The sequence below is a fragment of the Pogoniulus pusillus genome, chromosome 5, assembly GCF_015220805.1.
Source record: "Pogoniulus pusillus isolate bPogPus1 chromosome 5, bPogPus1.pri, whole genome shotgun sequence".
Taxonomy (NCBI): Eukaryota; Metazoa; Chordata; class Aves; order Piciformes; family Lybiidae; genus Pogoniulus; species Pogoniulus pusillus.
In genome coordinates, this window is record NC_087268.1 from 3,269,500 (window position 1) to 3,290,251 (window position 20,752).

Genomic DNA, 20,752 nt, shown 5'->3' on the forward strand with positions numbered 1-20,752 from the left:
GATGACTGCAGGAAGGATGGTGGAGAAGAAGAGCTCTTCAGGCAGAGGAAGAGGTAAGGACAGAGGGGAGCAAGAATTGCTTTAGGAAGGTGAGATCATAGAATCAACCAGGTTGGAATATTTTAGCTGTTTGATGGTCTTGTCCCAGCCTCTGGGGCAGGGATGAAGATGGTGGTGGTAGAGCAGAGCTGTTTAGGCAGTGTGGAAGGGGGAATCAGGGTCTGATTAGAAAAGGTGAGGGTTTAGGGGGGAGCAGGAGCTGCAATGGGTAGGTGAAGAGTGGGGGAAGAAGACCAAGAACTGTTTTTGGCAGATGAGGGGGGGTGGAGGAGGAGAAGCTGCTTGAGGAAATTGAAAGCTGCAGAACTGACATGAATAGCTTAGCTACCCCTTTCTGATCCTGACATTTTGAAATGCTGTTAGGAATATCCATCTGAACTTCCTTCTCTATTGAGGTCTCCTTTACCTTCTACCTTTTGATGACTTTCATTGGTTGTTTTTGTTTTTTTTTTTATGGCTGAGAGTATACGGATCCTGCTGGGTTAGATTTCACTGCAGCTGATCTCCATTGGTAATAAAAGGAGAAAGTGTGTGATTCTTTTTTTTTATTATTGTTGTGGTTGATACTGAATTGTTCCCTGAGTGAATGAATCTTTCAAGTCTAATGTGTATTAGTATAATATGTGCTAATATGTATGTTAATATGTACTTAAGCTGTTTTGTGGTGATGTTAGATTCCTATGCTGTGATTCTTCATAGTGCATCCCAGGATCATAGCATGAGCCTATGATGTATGATCCCATGTCTGATCACAGAAGCAAACAGATTCCTAGAGTACTCCCTGGTAGAGCTCAGTGCTTTTACAGACGACTGCTCTAATGCCAGTCAAGCACACGACTGCTGAGTGGAACCTTGTGTGTACATGCAAGGCTCATGAATGAGACAGAAGCCAGATACTTGCGGAAGTGCAGTTAATTCCCTCTTCAGTGTGCAAAGTCTAGATCCCAAAGCTGGTGTGAAGACTCTTTCTTCTAGATCAAGAAGTATGTAGTTATGATGTCTTTGTATGGCTGCTTAGAAGACACTTGCTCTGTCCTTAAACCAGAAGACAATTCGGTTTTGTCTTAAATGTTTGTCAGCAATTCACAGCCTATGTTTAACTCTGTCACAGTAAAAGACAGAGTTTTGCAGTTGATCCCAGTAGGAAGAGAGTGCAGGAAATGTCAAAGGCAGTTTTAAAACTCCACTCCCTAAAATTATGTTGTGGATCAATATAAGCAAAAGCGACATTTTCCTAATTTAGGGCATAGGCACAGTATAGGAATTTAATTTTATCCTGCTGCAAATCCCCCTGCACTGCATCATACTTCTGCAGTCAGCAGATGTTTCCCAAATTAGCAGATTTGGCACACTTCTAAACACAATTGACAGGCCCCAAATGTCAGCTAATGTGCATGTTGTTTAGCAACGAGCTAGTTAATATTTTAAACTAAAGAGAAATATTAGACTTTGGGATTCATAATGCTAGGAAAAACAGCTACATATTCACAGCATATCTGCAACTAGACAGGAAAATAAGCATTCTAGGGAAGTGGCAAGGCACAAGTACAGGATAGCTGTGGACATCAGAGAATCACAGAATCTTAGAGGTTGGAAGGGACCTCCAGAGATCAAGTCCAACCCTCCTACCAAGGCAGAATCCCCTAGGGCAGTCCGCAAAGGAATGCATCCAGGCAGGCTTTCAGTCTCCAGAGAAGGAAACTCCACAACCTCTCTGGGCAGCCTGTTCCAGTGCTCTGTCACCTTGATTGTAAAGAAGTTTCTCCTCATGCTGAGGTGAAACCACCTGTGTTTCAATTTGTAGCCATAAGGTGTGTTCCCTGACAAAGAAATAGTTTATCTACTCTGCCCTGGTGAGACCTCATCAGGAATACTGTGTTCAGTTTTGGGCTCCCCAGTTTAAGAGGGACAGGCATCTGCTGAAGAAGGTCCAGGGGAGAGCTATGAGGATGATTAGGGGACTGGAGGGCATGGCTTATGAGAAGAGGCTGAGAGACTTGAGACTTTTTAGTCTGGAAAAGAGAAGACTTAGAAGGGATTTGACAAATGTTTATAAATATCTGAGGGTTGGCCAGTAGCAGGAGGACAGGCTCTGCTCTCTTGCTCCCTGTGATAAGATGAGGAGCAGTGGGTGTAAGTTGCAGCAAAAGAGGTTCTGCTGAATTAGAGTAATACCATATTTCAATGCTCAGAAAATTCTGTCTTCAGGAAAAGATCTGGTTATAGAGGGCTAGAGATTTTCAGAATGCCTGTGACAGCTCTGCTAAAACCTAAAAATATAGAATGGATAAGAAAACCCATATGCAAATGTGGGAGAAGACGACTAACATAAGTAACTAACACAAAGAAAGCATGAACTTTGAATTGAAATACCCAAAACTCATTGAAGTCACAGTAAACAAATTTTATGGAGATGAACTAAATGCAGAATAGAATCATGTTACTCAGACTGTATACAGGACACCTGGTAATCTCCAGAAAAAAACATAGCCATTCCCCACCCCAACCCCCAACAACCTCCCCAATCTTCCTTAGAAAAGTTACTTGACTGATTACAGAAGTCTACATGTGGGAGAGGTGGAAACTCACAGAATGCAGAGAGGAAAAAGTGCATCTGTGACACATAACATGTTCACCAGCCATTTCAAGGATATAACTCTCCCAGTCACAAATTCCTTAGATACTATAGGTAAACAGAAGTCAGTCAGTCAGTGTGGCGCTGTTGGAGCCTAATTCCTGCCTGTGAGACTAATGCTAGCTAATATCCAGGTCACTACTGCCAGGGGAATATCATACTGCTGCCGTTCAAGAGGAGTGTTTTGCAACAGAGCTTGAGAAGTTATATGCAGAAAGTCCATCTGGTACACTTGAGAGAGAAATCCTTCAGACACACTGTGACCATAGACCACAAGAGAGAGGCTTTTGAGAGCTGCTGCTAGCTGTCCCCAAATGACTTCAGCATATGCTTTGAAACTCCGTTGCTAGCAACTGGATGCATGTCAGAAAACTAAGAGGCACATCAGTGACTTTGTACTCAGAGTTGCCTTAAAGCATGGAAAGACATCTGAATGAGAGTTGGATAGACAGAAAGCACAAAAAGATATGGGAAACATAAAGCAAATTAGTTCTCTTTGGCACAGGCTTCCATTTGGACATTTCAAAACTGTGCTGCTATACCACCAAACTGGCAGCAGAACAGCCAAATTGCACAGTATGGTGTTCATTAATCACACTTCTGTCCTGCTTGGAGAATATTAATAGCTAGGTTTTGTAGGACTGGGGGGCTTTTCTGCCACTTCTGGTTGACAATGCTGCACAGTGAAAGACTTCAGCACACTGAGTAAAATCCTATTAATTAAAAATACTATCCTGGTTGTTCTGTTTTAACATGGTCTACCATTGCCAACTCAACTATTTTTTTCTGGTAGGAAATTTCAATGTATGCAGTGCAAAAATATAGGACACAAAGACAATGACAAATACATGATCTGTGTGACAAAAGTGTAACTAAGCAACTTACACAATTTCATACAGTATGGTAGTTACATATTAGCTTGTTTTTCCTTTCTCTTATCAGACATTTATTACCATTTAAATTTTAGCATACATCTTTTGCACATGCAGATAGGAGAAACATTACACTGAAATAATTACATTCACTCTGTCCTCTCCTCACCTCCTTTAAAAATTAGATTGAAATCAGCCTTCACTTGCAAGTGAATTTTGGGCTGGGACAGAAAATTCTTGAACCTTTAAATGCAGGAAGAGAATTCCTTTTTTCTGACTGATGCATGATTGCTCAGACACTTCCATGTGCTTTGCTTGTTGAATGTTGCCCTTGTGAGTAAACACCACCCTAAGCCTAGCACATCTATCTCCTCACAACACAGGGCAACATTTCATCCAAAAGATGCATGTCTGGTACATGACTGAGGAAAAAGTAGGTTGGTGAATATATTCAGTGTATTGGTGAACCAGGCACCTACTGAAGACATTGTGGATAAATGTGTATGATCTGACTGAAAGCCACTTTTCCACTATCAGTAGGAATGATTTATATTCAAGGTCTATTACAGCTGAGGAACAAACCAATATTGCTTGCAAGTTTCTTCAAAGTCCTTCATGCAGAATGAAGAGTTGCCACAGGGCACTTCATACTGAAGGAAACAGAAGTATGGTTTGTAATGTGCTTGATCACTAGCATTTTCAGAAGGCATTGCCTCTGTGCAGCCTTGAGAGAGCAGGGCTCTGAATTACAGCTAAAGAAACTGACTTGATGAGCCTGGTGGGTAAACCAAAGGTTCAGACAGTCCTGGCCCTTGAGCCCAAGCAAACTGCTGAATATCCATCCTGGGAGGTCTTCAAAGGTAAGCCTGGGCAAAATTCTGTCTTCTCTGATACAATCATCCTAATTTCCACACGAGCATGGAAGAGAAGAACCCCTCGAGGTCCCCTCCCCTCTATATTTCTGTAATTAATTTTCTGATGCAGATTGTTATCTCTGATATACAACAAGGAAGAAAGCACCAAAGGGCAGAACATCTATATAGTTTAAAAAGAACAACATTTCTCTGACTTAGAGCAACATTTCTCTGACTTAGTAGAAATGTATTTACATTGAAAGTCAGAACAATGTTTTTAAGGATGACAGTGGTGGGGTTCAGGTGAAGTCTAAAGCAAATTAAGGCAAACGAGTAACCATCATTAAAATGAGGTTTAAGAGTTTGACAGAGCTGGTTTGGTGCCATGCCTTGGATGTAAATTACTGTACTAGGTGATATTTCATAACACCTACTGCTGGGAAATCCATGTGGTCTCCTTTTGGCAAAGCAGTTTGTGTAAGAGTGGCCTGGAGGTGAGAATAAAGCCCCCCTGAGCCAGGATGCTTCAGAAGGCCTTTTTCTAAGCAGATAATGCTGAATGGGAGAGTGAACAACAGTCAGATTAAAATGCAGCTGTGGGTTACTGTCGTGGAGGGCCCATAGGCACAAATAGGCTTAGTATATGCCTTGCCTGGACATGTTTTTGTGCCCACGCCAGGGGTAAGCACATAAAGGAGCACAAAGAAACACAACAGGCCTGGCACCATGAGGCCTGGCCTGCCCCGGGCCGTGGTTGTATAAGCCCCTGCGCCTACCTCATGGCCCAGCAGGTGCAGGGCCTGTGTGATCCCCAGGTTTGGCAGGTCCAGGCCTGTGGCTTATGCCTGTGTTGGTATGGTTTGGCTAACTGCCAAGCTGGTTGGGCATTCTGGTGTCCAAAGGGCCATTCATCTCGGGCCCCATTTGATAGATAGAGGCACACAGGTAGACAAAGTGCTTAGACTCACCCGCGCTGCTCTGGCTCCTGTTTTTGGCTGCTGCCTGCCTGCCTGCTCCCCCGCAGAGCCTCCCGTGGGCCCCCAGCTGGCCGTGCACACCTGCGCGCCACTGCGGTGACACCAGGCCTGGATCCTACTGCCTGCCTTTCTCTGCAGAGCTCAGTCTCCCGTGCAGCCCTGCACCCTACTGCACGCCTGCTGTCTTGGCACTGCCTCGCAAGCTCCACTGCCGCAAAGTTCCCAGGAGCAGACCCCGGACTGTCTGCACGCAATCGGTCTGCGTGGCCAGCGTGACACCATGCTGACACTGCACAGCATCCTGCCTCTGCACCTGAAGGTCCTGCCTAAGAATCCCTGGCAGAGCATCCAGAAGAAGCCAGGAGAACAAGGTCAGAGACTGTCTGCTCTTCCCCTGGAGCTGGGAGGATTCCAGCCTCAAAGCAGGCAGAGTTCCTGAAGATTGGCTGTGGCACAGCCTCAGAGGGTGATTGATAATTAATAAGCATTTGTGAGTAAATGCTTTAATGCCTCTGTAATTCTCTACTGCCTTCTGCCTTAGAGCAGAAAGAGCTTGGGCCCATCTGCTGGGCAGACAGCATATTGACCCCAAGTGACATTTGGCCACAGGGAAATTCCTCTCTCTGTTTATTGTTTGAATGTTTGCAGTTATGAACAAGCTACTGTTTGATGTTATTCCCAGAATGTCTTCCATCACCCTGTAGAACAAATATGAATATTAAAATTCAGTGGTTGGGGGTGACAAGAGTTCAGAATATTGAAGTTAATGAATTATATATTTGTATAGAATATCATCTCGCACCAATTAATTTCTCCCCTCCACGACTGGTGTAGGCAGCAGAATCCCCTCTGCGACAGTTACACAGGCTTTTGGAGAGGGGAAGATAAGAGACAGTACCTTGAAAAGAAGTGTGAAAGAATCAAGAGAAAAGAGAGGAAAATGTTGGGTTTTATACTGAGATAAGTGGTCTTTAGCATTGCAAACTCATTTCAGCCCAGAGTGCTGTCCCATAGAAACCTCTATCTAGCTAGTGGCTACACATGTAGAGCACCCCATGGGAATGCACTGAGTGTCCTCCCTGCCTTGTGTGTCAGTGGGTGATCAGGAGTGGCAGGGATTCACCTGCTGCTGGAGCAGCCAAATGTCCTACAGGGAGAATAGGAAAATCACCATGGAGCTTGATGGTGACTCTCAAAGTCTGGGAGTATGCAAACCTTCCTCTGTGTGTGTGTCTCAACAGAGCTTCTGGAGATTAGCTGCAGAAGAATGTTTTGTAATTTATATGTTTTTCTGAACTTTGTTAGAGCCCCTCTATTGTGATTCATCTGTTCTATTCCTGTTATTGATCCTGAATATTTGCTGGTTCATTATGTGTCACTAATAAATAAAAACCAAACAAAACCACCAAAACTTTAGTTCTTGTTTCTCTCTAATTATGTGAGTTGAGACGTTTTCTCCCACAACAGTGGTCACTTGTTGATTTTCCTTGCAGAAAATTGTCAGAATTAGAGTTCCAAGATCAGGTTTCAATCAAAAGACTCCTATTACTTCTGACAGGCTTTAGATCAGATTGAAAATCATTACTAGTGAAGGAAAGTACATTATTTTAACAGTGAGCATATGGCAGGGGAAGAAACTGTTATTTAAATGGAAGACTACATAGAGTTGAGGCCCTGGGGCTCAGCATCAAATTAATACAATGACACAGCTTTTACATTCACACTTTCTTGTATTTGTCCACATTGTAGAATGCAGCTACTTATTAAGGGCTTTCTCAGTATCACTTGAATTGTCTTCATATTTTCATAAGAAACACACTTGGAAACCATTCAACAATAAATTAAAACAACACCACCAACAAAATAATCCACAATATGAAAACATCTTAAGATAGAAATGGATTTTTCATTGCTAGTTTTATATACGTATAGACACTTATCATATAGACATGTATCATACAGACACTTATTTCTGACTTTTCCTTTGCTTCCTGTGAGCTGCCATGCCTCTCATACCCTATACTGAGGCTAGAAGTCAATTGTTGCTTTAAATAATTATTTTAGAGTGCAGTGATGCCTCTTAGTTGACCTGAGTCTCCAAAGTTTCCATGGCTCTCTAAGGTTTCCTCTTGCTTACAGCACTTTAACTGAGGTGAAAGGAGTGGCTCATTGTCAGTTGGCTGTTTCTTACATGCTTACTGAACTACGAATTTGCTTGTTCTTGCCCTAGCCAGTCAGTGACTTCCCAGCATTTAGCCAAGACCACTTCTTAGGAAGTTTGTCTTGCTTTAATGTGGTGGGGGACACACTATTCAGCCACATTCACAGTGCTCTGCCAAATGTCTCAGACGAAACAATAGTGCTTTTTATTCTCAGAGATTGTGCCTATACTACTGGGGTGGATGTACTTCTGAATTCCTGGCTCTGGGCTGGAATATATCCCAATTACCTTCTGTTTCCTTCTGGGGCACGACCTGGGCATGCACCAACCTTCCCTCTTCATGTCCGGTTTTACACAGAAATGTGGCTTCTGCAGCCAAAGGGAAACTAAACAAATCATCATCTGTTGGATCAAGTTCCCGCACTACTTACAGAAGGATGCAGGCAAAGTGTCTGTAGTCACAATTTTTCCTGCCCTTTAGAAATCTGAGTGCCTGAACCCTCATCTTCCCTGTGAACTCAATACTAAACAGCAGCTCTTTCAAAGCTAAGGTTAAAATTAAGACCTTGAAGTAAAACACACAAATGCTTTAACGGGTGAGGTATTAATTACCACTCTAAGGATATGGTCATGTGGTCTAAAGAAGCTAAGCCACTGAAATGTGGAGACTGCTTGTCAGCTGAGCCATTGGGTCAGGCAACATGTGTGCATCTGTTTTTTCTTGTCAATTGTAAAGTGGAACACATTCGTTGAAGCTAGAAAATCCAATGAGAGACAGCAGCTACAGCCACTGGGAAAATGTGTGTGCTCTGCAAATCAACCCATGTTTTTTGCACTGAAACATCAAGATCTAACGACATTACAAGAACTGGACCAGCCATAGGTTTTCTCCAAGGTGGCCTTCTCCAGCTCTCTTTCCCTTTTGTCTAACAGAGGTGGAAATCAATTCTTTCACACGTAAGCTATTAAAAGCCATAACCCTGTGTCTTCATTTGCTCTTGGATGACTGCCACAATTACGTTGTTTCTGCTCAGCAGGTATGGATCTCCTGTATCTTTTAACCAAGTGCTTGGCTCTGTGGTGGCATACAGTTCTTGGAGCACTCCAACCTGTTACCACTGTCTAACACTGCCTTTGCACATCACTTTACAGCAAATAATCACACCATTTCCAAAACAGCATTATAAAACTTAAAACTTCAGGGCTATAAATGGTTTATAAACATTTCCTCTCTGGGATTAAGCCTTTGGCCATGGTCTTTTCTCAGTTATGACTCTCTTCTGCTTTTCCTCAGTTTCTTACCATATACACTCTTTTCAAGATGCTTGGTTAGTGAAGCTTGACCTACAGTTTCACTAAGGCAGATCACCCCCTGAATTCATCTCTCCTCCCTAAGAGTTCTAAAGCAAAGTATAATCCTTACACTTGTAGAGAATTTTAGATTTTTTAAATGTGAGCTTGACAGGGAAAGCAAAGCTTTATCAGGAAGTGTCAGAGGCAGTGGCAGAAGCTTGCTTCGGCAGCAATCGACAATTTTCCTCCTTAATGTTATGAAGATCTTAAGAAAAGGAAAAGCTTTTTGCACTCTCATTCTATATGTTTATTCTAACAACTTTCACTCAAGGCAAATTGTAAGAATTCATTTGTTTTAAGTCAAAATTGAATCGCAGCATTTCCTTTTTTCTGATTTTTTTTTTTAATTGTTATGTATTCCCATTTTTCAAGGGTCCCAGAAAGGTATGTGTGAGAGTCTAAATCCACTCTCTTGTTCATCAACAAAGATAAAGATTGCATTGTCTCTCCCTAATCAACAAAGATAAAGTTTGCCTTTGGTACCTTCTGGTACTCAGACTAGTACTTGGCCAAAAGCTCAGGGATATAAATCAACAGAATCACAGAATCATAGAATCAACCACGTTGGAAGAGACCTCCAAGATCATCCAGGCCAACCTAGCACCCAGCCCTAGCCAGTCAGCTAGACCATGGCACTAAGTGCCTCAGCCAGGCTTTGCTTGAACACACCCAGGGACGGTGACTCCACCACCTCCCTGGGCAGCCCATTCCAATGCCAATCACTCCCTCTGTGAAAAACTTCCTCCTAACGTGCTAGACTTGCCCCAGCACAACTTGAGACTGTGTCCCCTTGCTCTGTTGCTGGTTGTCTGGGAGAAGAGACTAACCCCCACCTGGCTACAACCTCCCTTCAGGTAGTTGTAGACAGCAATGCCTTGGAAACTCCTGGACCTCAGCCTGCTGGAATGCCCAGCATGCCTACATCTTATCTCAGCTACCCCGAAGAGAAAAGGCTGATGTGTATTCAGGGTATGGACAGGTACAGCCAGGGAGGGGGCAGAGGTGCCAGACCCCTGCTAATGCATGAGAATGCACAGGAGAAATTCCTGGGCAGCTGCAGCTGGACACCGAGCAGAAAACTGTGTCAAAGGCAGGAGGGATGCCTGCCAAAGGGTGGCACTCCCACTGGACCACCAGGTGCACCTCCACCAGACCACCAGTGGCACTCCCACCAGACTACTAGATGCACTTCTACCAGACCACCAGAGCTGCACCACCACCAGAAGAACCCCTGACGAACTCCACCAAAGATCATCCCTGGGCCACGCACTCATCTCTCTCTCTTCCCCCCACATCTGCGACTGAGGGCAATATGAGCCCAGCTCCTCTCCTTCCCTGCTTCTTCTCTGTTGTTCTCTTTATCTCTCTCTCCCTCTTCCCCCTCTCTCCCTCTGTTTTGTCCAATCTTATCCTTTAATAAATAGTTTTGTGGTGATCTCTGGTCTCGTTTGCACCTTAATTTCACATCACAGAAATCCATACAAGCAGATCTTGCTCCTCTGGACAGAGCTATTGTTAATGTCTGTTCTCTGGACCTTGGCAGTATGGCTTATTCGTTTATTCTGCTCTTTACTTGTCCTGGCACACAATTTTAATAAATGGTATGCTGAATCAGAAAACCTCTGTGATAAGGGAGGTGTGAAAGATTTCAGGCTCATCAAGGGTTTTCTCTCTCTTTGCAGGTGCTAGATGGTTGATTTTCTCACATCTTACAATAGCACAGCTGGGTAGTCATGTCCTTACAGCAGATGGCTGCGGAATTGGTGCATTCTGTGATTTCTCTGTACGTGACCTTTGGATTCATTTTCCAAAGGTTTTCAAAATACAAAGCCAATATGTAGTCAAATCACCCCATTTTCTTTCCAAGGTTTTCCCAGCCTCACGTTTGGGGTTGGTTTTTTAATTTGTTTTAATTTTATGACCTTTATTCCCTGACTTCTTAAACAAACTTCAGCAGCAGTTGGAGATTTCTGGGTGACTGGGGGGGAAATAATAAATCAATTCTGTCATTATGTATTTAAAGCTACACTCACCTACAGTTTCATCCTGTTGTTCAGAAATGCAGAACTGTTTGTTCCTAAGGTAACAATTTTCTTGCTGTAAACCCTTATTTTTTAAGGAAGCCTGATACCCTTGAAAGCCAAACAGCTTTTAAAATGCTTCTGTTTCTTTATTATTATTCCCTACTTAGGAAATTAAACTGAGCAGATTTTTGCATCTACATTTGTGGTTTAACATATCTGCTGGACTCAGACATGACAACCTAGGGGGAAGCTGACCATTTGTTCTGTGTGTTTGTTAATCTCATCTATAAAACACTCTCTAGTCATTGCAAGATGATTCTTAGCCAGAATACTAATGCCCTAGTGTAGAGCCTTCACTTATGTGCTACGTCTCCACTGTCATCTTCACTTAAGCTCACACTTCTAGGGGCTTACACTGTAGATTCCTAAAGGTGAAATAAGAAGGGTTTTTTTGCTCAGTTGGTCCAGCCAATATCCCTTAAAGAAGAACATGACTGTCATTTCATATCAGTGTCAAAACCTAAATACATCAGCCTGGCTCTTCACCACAGTTGTGTAGTTAAAGCACTTCCTCTTTAAATTCTCAGGCTGGTGGAGCATCTTCAAAACAACCTCACACTTGGACTGGAGGTGCTTTAATGCAGGTTATGCTGAGGAAAGAGTAGAATGATGAAGGGAACCAAAAGAACAAGATCTTACAAACTAGTCCAACTAATGAGGAGTTACTGACTTTTCTGTTCTTCACCTCAGTGACCTCATCTTTGAAAGATAAAAGGAAGTCTCTCAGGAACACACTTAGCTCTACTCCTTCTGTTTCCCAAAATCATACATTTAGAGGGTCAAAGGATCACCTGGATGTATCATCACTTTAGTAGCAGAGAATCAGCAACTCAGAACCAAGTACCACTACTAGGCTGTGGGTGGAAGGAGGGTTTGTACTTTAATAAGCTCTAGCTTACTGACAAGCAATAAATGTTGTGATATTAGTAGCAATGTTGCAAGTTGGTGAAGTTTCCTATCAGTTATACATAAGAGAAACACTTTCTCTATGTTGTTCCAAATGGGCCTGGAATAGATTCAAGCCTTTTAAATTGCTGTAATCACTTGAGGCCAGTCTACAATGGGGACTCTGACTGTTCAGCAAGGCCCACAGCCATCACCTTATCACACTTCCCTTTGAACTTTGCCAATTCCAGTGTTTTGACAAGAGCAACATTTGAACAATCTTTGATGAACACCAGAAAGAACAGTGGCAATTTGAGTTTGTTTTTTTTTTGTTTCAGTTACATTTGTAATCAAATAATATTTAGGGACAGGTACCTCAAAGTAATTTTTAACTGTTTTTTGCTTATCTGGCAGGGGAGACAAAATGATCAGGCAGGTGATTTTCCCAGGGAAAGAATCAGAATGTGCTGACCCCAGTGGTTTCCTCAAATGAGGGAAACTCAATTGCATGATTTGCGCTAGTGTGGGACTGCATTTGCACTTTCCCCTACTGACAAGTGGACTTGATGGTCTTTTCCAGCCTTAGCAATCCTATGATTCTGCAGTGGTCCTACATTTCACAAATGAATAGATGTTGTGACTTGGGTCTTAATAGCCCCATGCAAAGTGGCAGGCTTGGAAAAGAGTGCTTGGAAAACTGCCCACCAGGAAAGGACTTGGAATCATTGGACAAAAACTGGCTGAATATGAGGTAGCAGTGTGCACAGATGACCAAGAAGGTCAGCACCATCCTGGCTTGCATCAAATTTAGTGTGGCCAGCAGGACTTGGGAAGTGATCATGCTCCTGTACTTGACACTGGTGAGGTCACACCTACAATAATGTCTTCAGTTTTGGATGCCTCACTACAAGAAAGACATTGAGATGCTAAAGTGTGTCGAAAAAATGGCAAAGAAACTGATGGTGGAGCTAGAGCATGAGTCTGTGAGTTGTGTCTGAAGGAAATCAAGTTGCTTAGCCTCAAGTAAAAGAGACTCAAGGCAGACCTTATTGCTCTTTACAACTATATGAAAGGATGTTAGAACAAGGTGGCGTGTTGGTCTCTTCTCCCAAGTAGTAAGTGGTAGGACAAGATGAAATGGCCTCAAGTTGCATGAGGAGAGGAATAGATTGGAAACATTTCTTTGCCAAAATATTTTTTCAAGTCCTGGAACAGGCTGCTCAGGAAAGTGCTGGAGCTGCCATCCCTGGAGGTATTTAAGAGACACATGGATGTGGTGTTTAGGGACATTGTTTAGTGCTGGATTTGGAAGTGTCAGGTTTACAGTTGGACTTAATGATCTTTAATGTTTTTACTAACCTAAAGAATTCTTTGATTCTACACATGCCAAGACCAATTTAAAGCCATATATGCTTCTGCCAAACTGAAAAAAAAAAATGTATCTATCTAATGCTTTTAAAAGTGAGGTGATTAAATCCATAGCCTTTTATCCCACTGTCAGTCAGAATTACAGCTCCCAGCTATACCCCTGTGGGACTAATTTCTTCTCAATTAATTTTTAAACTGAGCATGACCTGGAATCATTTGCAGTAACTGATGGGTTGGGGGGGTGTGGAACATAGACTTTTCATTAAGAAGCAAAGTAGACTTTGTATTCTAGCATCCATAACAGACCAGTGCAAAAGAGTGAACATTAAGACTCTCAATGACTAGAATTTTCTCCTTAGAATGAGTATAACAGCTGTTCAGAAGGAATGCATGCAATAAACTTACACAGGGGAGGGGAGGGGAAAAAAAGGACAAATTCTCTCTTGATATATGAAGGCTGAGCAAAGTACATTAATGGCCAATTAGACCCTCTCCCTTTTCACAGGGAGAATCATGTGCCAAACAAAGAAATGTCAACTCTAAGCAGGGAACATATATACTTTTAATTTGACATTTCTAAATGACAAGATTTAGCAATTATCATTAATTCAATGACACAGGAAAATTGGGATTTCCTAGGGACTCTAGCACTGTTTTTTCAACAAAGTTCTTATTTCTGACTGCCCAATTAAGTCTTGGTACTCTTGAGAGCTCTGGATGACACCACTGTGAACACCCCACAGAGAAAGAGTCATCTATGGCTATGGAAGTGAGTCCTTGAAGGAGTCCTTGGAGTCCAAGAGGTGCTATATGGGAAAGATTCTTTGAGAAACAAAGTGTACAGCATCTCAGGCCATCTAAAGAGTCAAGATTGTTTTTTATTTGGACACTTAGAGACATTTCTTACTTTCTGTATTCATAGAATCAACCAGGCTGGAAGAGACCTCCAAGGTCATCCAGTCCAACCTAGCACCCAGCCCTAGCCACTCAACTGGACCATGGCACCAAGTGCCTCATCCAGGCTTTGCTTGAACACCTCCAGGGATGGTGACTCCACCTTGGCTAAGGAAGTAATCTTAAACTGCCCTTTGTGATTTGAGACAGCAAAAGATAACTGTAGTGACTGAATGTGAATAACCATCCACACCTATCATGTTAACATTTTTTTGGCCTATGCTCATTCACTTTTTCTTGTACATCTCAGGAAATAAATAAACATTCCACTTTTAGGTTTTCCAGCTTCACTGTTTGCTCCATTTTTCTCTGGGCCTCAGTGGTTTAGAGCTAGAATGAAACCTCAATGGACTAGCTGGGAATAGCAAGAATTATAAACTATAAAATTAAAGGTTGAAAAAAATGGGGGTTTTTGATTAATTCAGTAGTAAAATGTTCTCCATGATTCCTTCTTTAATTACATACAGTCAGTCAAGACCAGGGCCAGAGTCTGTCTTCATTTATTAGATCACTCTGTGTGCCAAAGCAGTAGGATGTGAATTTGGAGTTACTCCTTCACAAATAGCAGTTACTTGGCAAATAACATGTCCAGACATTTTCCCACTTCACTGGTGCCACAGACACTTAGCAGCATGTTCTCCTTTCCAGGACATTAAGTTTTGCTATCTCTCCTGAATATCAGTTTTCATTTGGGGAATGCAGGTCCCAAGTATGTGCCTTTTCATCCAAAGTGAAATTATTTTCCCCTTATGTTGGGTTTTGTGGAGAATGCAGACTTTGACAATTACTCTTTGTCCCACTACATATAACACTTACACTGGAATAATGAACCAAATTCTAGAAGTGCACAAAAGCTTTACTTCTGTATAGTTAGGTTATGTTTGTCCTGAATAATGTAGTAGATCAGCCAGTCCAACCTAGCACCCAGCCCTAGACCATGGCACTAAGTGCCTCATCCAGTCTGTTCTTGAACACCTCCAGGGATGGTGACTCCACCACCTCCCTGGGCAGCCCATTCCAAAGCCAATTACTCTCTCTGCCAACAACTTCCTCCTAACATCCAGCCTAGACCTCCCCCAGCACAACTCGAGACTGTGTCCCCTTGTTCTATTGCTGGTTGCCTGGGAGAAGAGACCAACCCCCACCTGGCTACAGCCTCCCTTCAGATGTTTTCTACATATGAGCTAAAAATTATTAAAAAAAAATCCAATAATTATTCCAACTCACATGCCAAAAACTCATTTTTATGAGCCCAATAAATGATTTTCACTTCCTAATAGTTCTATTGAGTTATTATTGCCCTAATGCATATTACCCTAATACATATGACCCTAAAATGTAACTATTGGAGAGATAGGAACAAAAAGTAATAATCACTTTTTAAAGTTCTATGTAAGGTTGGGAGTCTTGAAATAAATGATTGAATCCAAGTCCCATAACACTACTTGTAGCCTGGTCTCTGAATTCCACACTGGGTACCTCCTCAGTGCCACTAGAATCATGCTGTGTCTCCAGCTGCGGGATACATGGTGCTTTCAAAAGCTCCAGCTTCCAGATGCTTGCCCTGGCCCTAAATAACTGCACAGACAAGGCCTGAGTCCCAATCCTAAGATATATAGGTTCTCTTTGAGGTGAAGACCTGGATACACACAGAGAGATTTAGAACTTGCTGGATGTGGTGTGTGTGGGGACTAAGAGCACAAGGCAGTCTTGTCCAGCATTGCAGACACAGCCTTAGATGCCAAACTAACAAATACACTGGAGCAGAAACTTTGAGACCATCCCTGCACAGCACTCCCACACCTGCCTTCATAAAATTACAGCCTAAGAGCCAAAAGGATGATCTTGACCCAGGCCAATGCAAAGTCACACAACTTTATTTTTTCCCTTTTATAATTTTCCCCTTTCTTTGTTTGCACAGAGTGCAGCTACTGTAAATTACAGTTATTTTTTTCAGCTTCTGGTATTTAACTTATAGATCACACACAGCCTAATAAAGTTATTTAATTTGAGAAGAATAAAAGCTCTGGACGATATTGACAAAATGAGCACTTTCAAATTAATGTTCCAAAAATCAATAAAAAACAAATGAGAATTGGTCCATGGTGAGTGTCATGGGTATGAAAAACCAAACACCTACAGTTTGACCCCAATAGTGATAACTGCTTGTAAATTAATGTATTTAGGGGAGATGTCTATAATTCTTCATGCTTCATTATACTGGCAAGTGCATGACCTGCCACTAATATTTGCAAGTGAGTGTGATGTCATTTTAATGAAACATCAGGCAGGGTAATTCAAAAGGAAATGCCTACTAGAAAGAGCTATTAAATAATACTCAGCAATTATGGAGTGATTTTCTACTTCAAGGCTCTTCACACACAGTCAGTGATGAATTTGCATAGCCTCTCTTTGAGGAAGAGGAGGAGGAAGAGGAGGAGAAGAAGGAGAAGGAGAAGGAGTATCATTGTTCTGTTCTGCAGTTATAGAACACAGAAGCAGCTTGCCCAAGATCACAGAGGCTATGATCCCAGGTCAGAACTTGGGATTCAATGGTGGATGGACATACTGATGGACCACATCTAGCTCCCAGCCTAGCAGGGGCCTTCACAAAGTCTTTAATTCCTTTAAACAAAGGTAGTATTGATAGCTCAGCCTCATCTGAAAGCCAATGTGTGCTCCAGGTTACTTTGTTTTCATGGTACATGGTTGTTCAGACTAGAATCTAGGACAGTTCTATCACCACCACCTCCCATCCCCAAGCTACAGATCTGCAACCTTACAAAAGCATGCCCAGAGAAACAGTACACATACCACAGCCTCATCCTGATGCACTGTCCAGATAAGAACATCTAAGTGTATCCAAGCTGAGGAACCCAGAAACATTCCTGTCTAGTCAAGTTTAGACATTTCCCACCCCTCACAAATCCCCCCACCCTGCTCCCATGGTGTCTGCAGATGATAAGGAATGACTCTTGTAGCGACTCGTATCTCTCACGATGTCAGGAGATGCTTTTCTTTAAGCTGGTGGTTAACAACAGTGCAATCCATCAACTGTGCACACATTTCTCCTCTTTACTTTAGTACCAAAATTCTGGTGTTTGGCAAATCTCACTGGCATGTAAGACCAGATGCCATTTGTTCTGCTTGTAGTAGAATTTCCCTACCCTCAGGGTAACAGTTGCTCTTAAAACCTGGAGTGGTCATGATATGCATTGATTATGCTGTTTTTTTCTCTGCTCACAGTAGAAGGAACCACATCAATTTTGAAAAAGAAAAAAAAGAATTCACTGCATTAAATATTAGTAACTCTAATTCTATTTGTTTCTCAAACTTACTTATAGATGCAGATACAGAGATAGGCCTTCTGAATCAGGTTGATGCAACTCACAGTCTTGAGAATACAAGATGACATGTCATCCTTATCATTAGTTTTAATAACTCATACCTATACATTTGGGAATATATCAAACAAAGTATCACAGTATCACCAAGGTTGGAAGAGACCTCACAGATCATCAAGTCCAACCCTTTACCACAGAGCTCAAGGCCAGACCATGGCACCAAGTGCCACGTCCAACCCTGCCTTGAACAGCTCCAGGGACGGCGACTCCACCACCTCCCCGGGCAGCCCATTCCAGTGTCCAATGACTCTCTCAGTGAAGAACTTTCTCCTCACCTCCAGCCTAAATTTCCCCTGGTGCAGCCTGAGGCTGTGTCCTCTTGTTCTGGTGCTGGCCACCTGAGAGAAGAGAGCAACCTCCTCCCAGCTACAACCACCCCTCAGGTAGTTGTAGACAGCAATAAGGTCACCCCTGAGCCTCCTCTTCTCCAGGCTAACCAATCCCAGCTCCCTCAGCCTCTCCTCGTAGGGCTGTGCTCAAGGCCTCTCCCCAGCCTCGTCACCCTTCTCTGGACACGCTCAAGCATCTCAATGTCCCTCCTAAACTGGGGGGCCCAGAACTGAACACAGTACTCAAGGTGTGGTCTAACCAGTGCAGAGTACAGGGGCAGAATGACCTCCCTGCTCCTGCTGGCCACACCATTAAGTATCTTAATGCAGGTATTGCATTGAACAAATAGGAAAGGTTGTTGTCTGATGAAGCATCTGAAGAACTTGAGAATAGTAAGGTACTCAACTTCTTTTAGTTGGTCATGTCAATTCCTTCTAGAATCCTTGAGATCTGCCTTTTTTTGTGAAAGCATTTTATTTGTACATAAGTTTACTGTGGAAAAAAAGAAAAAAAATAAATAACAACATTATTGTCTGTGTTTGACTCCAAGCACTTTTGAGGAATGGGCTGCCTAGGGAGGTGGTGGACACATCGTCCCTTGAGGTGTTCAAGAAGAGACTGGCTGAGGCACTTAGTGCCATGGTCTAGTTGACTGGCTAAGGCTGGGTGCTAGGTTGGACTGGATGATCTTGGAGGTCTCTTCCAACCTGCTCGATTCTATGGTTCTATGATTCTATACTTAAATGCACAGGAATATTGTCACTTAAATGCTTTTGATGCCATGCTTAGTGTGAACACATGCATAGATATTGCTATCTTTCCCTAAAACTTGCCTTCATTTTAGTGAAGTCAAAATGGGGAAGCCCTGGTGTAGCTCAGTGCCTCATCTGCCTCTCCAGTTGTCCCCTTCCATGCTGCTGGGATCCATATCCCACTCTGGAGCTCCAAATAAACCAGCTCAAGAGGACTCACAGCATAGCTTCACAATGAAATGTTTGAGTATGGTTAGAACATCTGGGAACAGTTTGAGAACAGCTTCAGGTCTGGAACTATCTATCTGAAGCAGAATAATTTTGTCTGGCAGGTTTGGTCTTGGTTTGAACTCTGCTTTCTGCCAGCTGGGTAAATCTACTTGTGGCTGGATGTCCTGTGGCGTCTGTGGTTTGCAGATGTACGTTCTTCTCCATCCTTCTTTGCTGACACACCCTGCATTGTCTTCTTCACTTGGAAGACATCTGCAGAGCTAAGCTTTTTGCTAAGTTTGAGAGCATCTTGAAACATTAACTTTATTTTCATAATGTGCCATAATGTACATATAGAGGTTAGTCTTAATTGTTATTTATTCTAAACTATTTCAGATTCTAGGTCTTGATGCAACTGTTTAAAGCTATTAATGTTCTAATTTTAAGAGCTTTTCTACAATTCAACAAAACTGTGAAGCAAATTTCCAGATCCTCTTGATTAGGTTTCCATTTTCTCAAAATCTTGTTTTCTTAAAGTGAATAATAAGCAGAGTGTTTTGGGTTGATCTCTTTTTCACTTTTAATCCATTTTAACTGTATTTTTAATGCAGTTATAATTATTAAAGCAGAGGCAGACAAACGTGGAGGCAGCCTTGGAAAGGAAACAACCTACATCTAATTTCCTTTTCACTTAATCAGCTCAAACAACACAATCAGAAATTAACAATTGTTGTGGATCATTAATTATGATTATTAATTTTTGTATGAATATTACTTTTATTGTTAACATGAAGAAATTGGGGAAATTCCCTGAGATTCTTTGGATTTTGGGTCCACAGGAAGCAATGGCATCAAATTAAACAGTTTAAACAACCAGAACTTGGAAAATAATAACAATGCAAACCCAGGAAAAATTCTAACTATGCTTATGGAGTCTTGGCATTCACTCCAGCAGATGTACTCATGGCTCTGTTGGTCCCTGGGTAAGTTTCCTGTATCAAAGACACTTTCAAATTCACAATGATGATCCCATGGGAAAATACAAAACCTGAAGGGAGGTTGTAGCCAGGTGGGGGTTGGTCTCTTCTCCCAGGCAACGAGCAACAGAGCAAGGGGACACAGTCTCAAGTTGTGCTGGGGGAAGTCTAGGCTGGATGTTAGAAGGAAGATTGGCATTGGAATGGGCTGCCCAGGGAGGTGGTGGAGTCACTGTCCCTGGGGGTGTTGAAGAAAAGCCTGGCTGAGGCACTTAGTGCCATGGTCTAGTTGAGTGGCTAGGGCTGGGTGCTAGGTTAGACTGGATGATCTTGGAGGTCTCTTCCAACTTACTTGATTCTATGATTCTATGATAGACAGACAGACACACAGAGACAGAGAGAGAGAGAGGTGCCAGATATTGAAGACTTCTCCAAAACCTATTTATTATCCTTATAATCCCATACCTAAAGTATTTAGAGAACTTTGAGATAACTTCAGTGTAGTACATGGGGAGTTGCTGCTCCTGAAGCAGTCCATCAATAACTTCTTTTTTTCAATATTTTTATAACAGGAATTAAAACCATAGTTGTTTTTCTTCTAAGAGAACAAAAAGGCCAGCAACAAAAGGATGTGTTTTAAATTCAGCTCCATATATTGAAGTCTGCATGGTGCTTGTCAAATCATGAACTAAAGAATTTTTCTCTCTGCTTTGGGGAAAAAAAAAGTCAAACTACTACCATGCAATATTAATCAAAACTGTAATCAAAATAATCTCATAAGTCATTTTATTGTTTTATTCTTAAATATATCCCTGCAAATCCATATATCCTCATACACAAATCAGCCACTCAAGTGTGCATGTTTCTTTCCAGACT

At 42.2% G+C, this 20,752-nt stretch overlaps 1 pseudogene; it reads left to right on the top strand.

The window, feature by feature from the left end:
• The first annotated feature begins 12,280 nt into the window (after positions 1-12,280).
• On the top strand, positions 12,281-12,431 carry LOC135175743 (U1 spliceosomal RNA; annotated as a pseudogene).
• The last annotated feature ends 8,321 nt before the right edge of the window (positions 12,432-20,752 follow it).